The sequence below is a fragment of the Microtus pennsylvanicus genome, chromosome 19 (genome assembly GCF_037038515.1).
Source record: "Microtus pennsylvanicus isolate mMicPen1 chromosome 19, mMicPen1.hap1, whole genome shotgun sequence".
Classification (NCBI taxonomy): Eukaryota; Metazoa; Chordata; class Mammalia; order Rodentia; family Cricetidae; genus Microtus; species Microtus pennsylvanicus.
Genome location: NC_134597.1, coordinates 31,183,585 through 31,189,851, shown reverse-complemented (window position 1 = coordinate 31,189,851; position 6,267 = coordinate 31,183,585). Strand labels below are relative to the sequence as shown.

The following is a 6,267-nucleotide window of genomic DNA, read 5'->3' as shown; positions in this document are numbered from 1 at the left end:
TCTAAAATGAAAACCCAAATCCAATTCTCTGAAAAAGGAACAAAATTGGACCATCAAAATGGGGAGCCAATTAGAGTCTTGGTCATCAGCGACTTAGCTGAGGAATATAGACTCTATCAAAAACCGACAACACCAGAGCCTGATATAGAAGACTGGCTCCATGGGTTCCCTCTGGCCTGGATGGAGACAGGGGGCCTGGGACTGGCCCTTCATAGGGCCCCAGTTTATGTTGAGATCAAGGCAGGAGCGGAACCCGTCAAAGTCCACCAGTATCCAATGCCATTGGAAGCTAAAAGGGGCATGACGCCTGATATATGGAGACTATTAAAGCTGGGAGTCTTGCAACTGAAAGACCCCCAAGGTGGGCTGCCTTTCAGTCTGGGGAGACCCTCCCCAAGAATCAGCGAGGCCACACGTGCGGATGCAATCAGCAAGAGGGTTTATTCGGGTACACAGGTACCTGGGGCGTAGTCGCTCGGGGGACTAGCGCACCTTCCAGTTGTGACAGTGGATTTTTTATAGGGTAGGGAAGCAAAAGCGCGGGAACAGAAGCGAGATGCATAGTTACAGGGTTCTGATTGGGCAATTCAAATAAGGCTCGGGTTCAAACTGAGTACAATTTCGCGGTTTCCAAGAAATCAGATATACATGCTGCCCTGGCCTATCTAGGGTGCAATTCTTCTTTTGGACCCCAAGTCCCCTGCTGGCAGTCCAGATGGTTGACCAGAGATATCTTGCCTTGCTCAGCGCCCCTGCCCCTAAGCTGACCAAAGCCCTTATCTCTAAATTAAACTCCCCTGTCTTAGCTCAAACTTTAAGCCTTGTAAAATAGCGTTATTGCTGCTGTTAAATTAATGTTGTTAAGTAGGGGTCTTACACAACCAGTCAAAAAGCCTTATGCCAAAGATTATTGCCCAGGCAGGACTTGAGGGAAGTCAACAAAAGGGTGATGGATATTCATCTTGCCCTACCTAACCCATACACTTTGTAGAGTACCTTGTCTCCCGACTAACAATGGTATACTGTTTTGGATCTCAAAGATGCCTTTTTCAGCCTGTCACTAGCCCCCAAGAGCCAGGCCTACTTTGCTTTCAAATGGCATGACCCAGAGATCGGAATTAGTGGACAGTTGACTTGGACTCGCTTGCCTCAGGGTTTCAAAAATTCTCCCACCATCTTTGACGAGGCATTGCAGAAGGACCTGGGGGGATATCAATTCCAAAACCAGAAGTAAGTCTGTTATAATATGTGGATGACATGTTGCTTGCTGTGAAGGACTGAGAAAGTTGCATGAAAGAGACTGAAAACCTGTTACACAACCTTGGAGAACTGGGGTACCGAGCATTGGCAAAAAAGGCCCAGATCTGTCAACAACAGGTAACCTATTTGGGATATGTTCTTCAAAAATGGCAAAGATGGTTGACTGAGGCAGGAAAAGAGACTGTGTTAAAAATTCCAGACCCCAAAATGGCCAAACAAGTTAGGGAGTTCCTGGGGATGGCAGGATTCTGCCGCCTTTGAGTTCCTGGGTTTGCAGAGATCGCTAATCCCTTGTATGCGGTCACAAAAGGAAGCCAGGACTTTATATGGACAGAGGAGAGACAAAAAACACTTGTAACCCTAAAACACAAGCTCCTAGAAGACCTGGCCTTGGGACTACCAGATGTAAACAAACCCTTCACCCTGTTTGTAGATGAAAGCCAGGAATAGCAAAGGGAGTGGTTACCCAACTTACTGGGCTCTGGAAGCAATCGGTGGCTTATTTGTCAAAGAAACTAGATGGCCCCCATGTCTACACATCATCCCAGCAATGGCGCTGGTAGTCAAAGATGCAGATAAACTAACCCTAGGACAAAACCTGACTACGGCCACCCCACATGCCATTGAAGGTATCCTAAAACAGCCACTGGCTAAGCAATGGCAGGGTCACTTACAATCAAGCCCTGCTGTTAAATCCTGCTAGAATAACCTTTCAGGTACCAACCACACTCAATCTGGCCACATCACTGATGGACCCAAACTTGGAAGCTCCCCTCCATGATTGCGAGGGAATCCTGGCACAGGTGCATTGCATCCGGTCTGACCTTCAGGACATCCCGCTATCAGATATGGAAGAGACCTGGTTTACTGATGAGAGCAGGTACATGTGGGATGGACACAGGTATGCTGTGGGAGCAGTTACCATGACATTCAAGGTGATTTGGGCAGAAATAGTGCCCCCCCCACATCGGCCCATAGGGACGAACAACAGCCCTAACCAAAGCCTTAAACCTGGGAAAGGACAAAAAGATTAACCTTTACACAGATCGCAGGTACGCTTCTGCTACCCTACAGATCCATGGAAAGAGGGTTGTTAACCCAGAAGGAAAAACTATCAAAAACAAACAAGAGATCCTAAGCTTAGTACAGGCTCTAAGGCTTCCCAAGAAACTGGCTGTGATGCATTGTCTGGGTCACCAGATGGGGACCGACTTGGTCACCAAAGGAAACAACCTAGCAGACAAAACAGCCAAGGAGGTGGCCCTAGATAGACCCCACCTCACTCTACCAGTCCAGATAGGCCCAGGGCCATGCACCTCCCTCCTCCATGCCACAAACAAGAGGACACTGACTGGGTTACCAGAGTCGAGGTGGTTCGCAAAGAAAATGGCTGGTGGTACCTCCCAACTGGGAAAGTCCTCCTCCCACAATTGATGGGCCAACATGTACTGTACGGGATCCATTGCTCCACCCATATGGGGACCAAAAGACTCAAGAACTTGCTCCAGAGGTCACCTTCAAAGACATGCCGGTCAGCTAATTGACCAATATATATATATATATATATATAATATATATATATATTTATAAAAAATGCCAGGAGTGTCAAATGGTAATGTTTACCATACAAGAGGAGATAAAGGTACCTGGGCAAGAAGAACTCGACCTGGAGTATAATGGGAGACTTCCCTGAAGTCAAACTAGGAAAATATGGTTATAAATACTTGCTAGTCTTTGTAGATAACTTTTCAAGCTGGATGGAGGCGTTCCTGACCAAACACGAGACTGCGTATGCAGTAGCCAAAAAGATTCTTGAAGTAATTCTTCCCAGGTTTGGTGCCCCACACATGTCTGGGTCAGGTAATGGACCTGCCTTCATCTCTCAGTTAAGTCAGGAAATAGTGGCCACACTGGGAGCCAAATGGAAGTTACACTGTGCACATAGACCCCAGAGTTCAGGACAGGTTGAGCTGGTAAATCAGACTCTATAAGAGACCCTCACCAAATTAGCCCTGGAGACTGGTGGGGACTGGGTTGCCCTCCTTCCTTATGCTCTGTTTAGGGCTAGGAATACCCGCTATCAGTTAGATTTAACCCCCTTTGAGATAATGCATGGGCACCCTTCTCCTCTCATCCCCAGCCTAGTCTGAGCTAATTGCACCAGTCAGGGAAATAATTTAGCCCAAAGTCTAAAAGCACTCTCCCAAGGTAGGGCCTAGATCTGGCCAAGACTAAAAGAGATTTACTCTACTGCTTACCCACCTAAGCTGCATACCTTCCAGCCTGGAGATAGGGTCTTGGTTCTGGCCACATCAACACCGCAGCCTCAAGCTGTGCTGAAAGGGACCATACCTGGTGATCCTTAAGACTCCCACCACAATCCAAGTGGATGGAATTGCCGCCTGGGTTCACCACACCCACATTCGACTATTCCATTAGTCGCCAGTGAAGGAAAACTGGAAATCACACCTAGATCCCAGCAACCCCCTGCGATTAAAACTTCACTAAAATGGCAACCTTGCTACTGCTGTTGGCCCTGCTTCTGCTCCAGATGCCAGAAGTCGGGACTGCGCGCCACCAACTAACCCCCATCAGCCAGTACAGCTGACATGGACTGTATACATTCCCAGGGAAGAAGAGGCTTTGTCGGCTGTTAACACGGCTCTCCTCGACACCTGGTTCCCTGACCTTACCATTGACTTTCAAACCCTTCCAATGCACGCTGGACTTTCACCCGCTGGAGCGCTGGCGGTTCATCCAGGTCAATGGTAACTTTGCCTAGGACACACATAAAAATTTTGGTCAGGATGTTGGGGAAGGGGAGATTTTTATTGTGCAAAATGGAGATGTGAAACCAATGCTAGTCCAGGGCACAGCGTCAGCAGGACTTAATCCAAGTCACCTGGAAATATCCCCAGAGTTCTTCTCCTCCTCCAGGTCCCCTAGGGATGATTAAGTTCATCCCCGAAGGTAAAAATGCAGACTGGGTAACACCAAAACACGGGGACTGCGATTTTAAGACTCCACTGGCTCAGATTACAGGGTGCCCATCTCTACAGCCCAGTCTTTCCAGCTATCCACGTTTTCTGTAGGCCCAAACATTATTCCGAGTTGCCCCAAGAATACTTGAGCTCCGAAAACCTTGCTCCCAGAGATATTTACCCCAAGCCTGCATTTACCTTCCATGACACTGTACCCTGCACCGGTTTCACCTTCAGCTGACAGACTACTAAAATTATGCGTCTTTTGCATTCTTAAATAATTCAGCCCCTAATCTCACCACTGCTTGCTGGCTTTGCCTTTATGCTCAGCTTCCATATTATGAAGGGATTGCCATCATATCTTGTCAGGAGCCAATTTCCTCCTAAAATCATTGCAGGAACCATCACCCTGGGGAGTCTGCAGAGAACCCCACACCCCTAATTGTGTTAGGAATCATTCTATTGACAGAGCCTACCCCACACCCAAATTGGCTGTTATGGAGAGCTATCTGTTAGCGGAACCCGCCCCACATTTGAAACTATCTAGAGAACTAGATGTGTCATCTCCTAGTTGTGACTTCTTGGCCTACAGTGACCTGACTGAAGGTAACCTCCTGCCTACGTGACCAACGAGAACCATGTGACCAACGAGAACCATGTGACCAACGAGAACCATGTGACCAACGTGAACCACGCGGCAAGAGCTCAGGCCCCTGTGCCCATCCCCCAACTCTTTATATAAGTTGTTCCCCGTCTCTAGTAAACGGAGGCTTTGACAGGAACCCCAGCTTAGCCTCCTTCTTGTCTCCTAGCTCATATCTTCCAGGTAGTGCCTCTCCGGGACCCTGGAATAATTGACTGCCGGGTGGGTTACAACCCCTAGACTGAGTAGCCCACCCAAAAGGCAATCAACAATATCTGATAATACCGTCACCCAAGAAGCTTTCTGTTGCAGATGGCAATCTCAGGTCTCACTCACCCTGCCTGAAATACAAGGTTATGGCACTTGCCTTGGAGAGGTGCCGCCCAATCTAAGACATTGCAACAATTCCGTTGCCCTGAGTCAGCAGAAATGGGGTACATTGTACCCCCCGAAGGTGCCTGGTGGGCCTGTTCCATCAGCCTAACTCCTTGTTAGTAAGTATAGTATAAGTATATACATATACTTAGCATCACTTCCAAGTATTGGATCATAGTTAGACTCATTCCCGAGGTGGTCTACCATGATGCCTATTTCCTAGCCCATGGTCAACAGCTCTCCTTCTCAGGACAAAGAGAGAGCCCTTTACTACCCTTACCTTGGCCATCCTCCTTGGGGCATGGTTGACAGGATTAGGCATGAGGACCCCGTCACCCAACAGGCTGGATACCAGCATCTACGTAGTCCATTGACAAAGACATCCAACAGCTAGAGTCATCTATGTTGAGCCCGGAGGCCTCCCTAGACAGTTTAGCTGAGGTAGCCTTACAAAATAGAAGAGGACTAGATCTGTTACTTCTTCAGCAAAAGGGCCAATGCATGGCCCTAGTAGAAGAGTGCTTCTCCTATGCCAACAAGACAGGGGTAATTAGGCAAACAGTGGCTAAAATACAGGACGGTTTGTTACACAGACAAAAGGAGCCTGACGCTTCCCAAGGATGGTTTGAGTCCTGGTTTTCATCGTCCCCTTGGCTAACAACATTGGTAACTTTAAAAATTTAAAAAACTTTGCAACATCAAGAGCTAGTTGAAAAACAGGGTATCTAACTAGGACATTGAGTTCAAGCACAAACCACAGAATGTTCCTGGCAGCTGGCCACTTGTCAACACCCAACTTCGTGGCCTACCAGGGAACAGCAGAAGCAACTGCTTTGGGGAGGTGGGGCATTCTAGAGATAATTCACGGGGTGGGGGAGGGGGATGGCTCAGAGGAGATAATTCACACCTGCTGTTATGTAAACTAGCTCCCTTGACCCAAAATAAACCCGGCTTGCGGTTTTTGCCTATATATGTCAGCCTCAATTGAGAATGGGGGCTTTACCCTAC

General features: G+C 47.9%; 1 long non-coding RNA gene across 1 annotated transcript; it reads right to left on the bottom strand.

The window, feature by feature from the left end:
* Positions 1-3,522: 3,522 nt before the first annotated feature.
* LOC142838161 (uncharacterized) lies at positions 3,523-5,747 on the bottom strand. Its single transcript, XR_012908517.1, has 3 exons — positions 5,540-5,747; positions 3,954-4,038; positions 3,523-3,596 (listed from the first exon to the last, which is right to left on the bottom strand). It is a non-coding gene; the product is annotated as an uncharacterized LOC142838161 (long non-coding RNA).
* Positions 5,748-6,267: the final 520 nt, after the last annotated feature.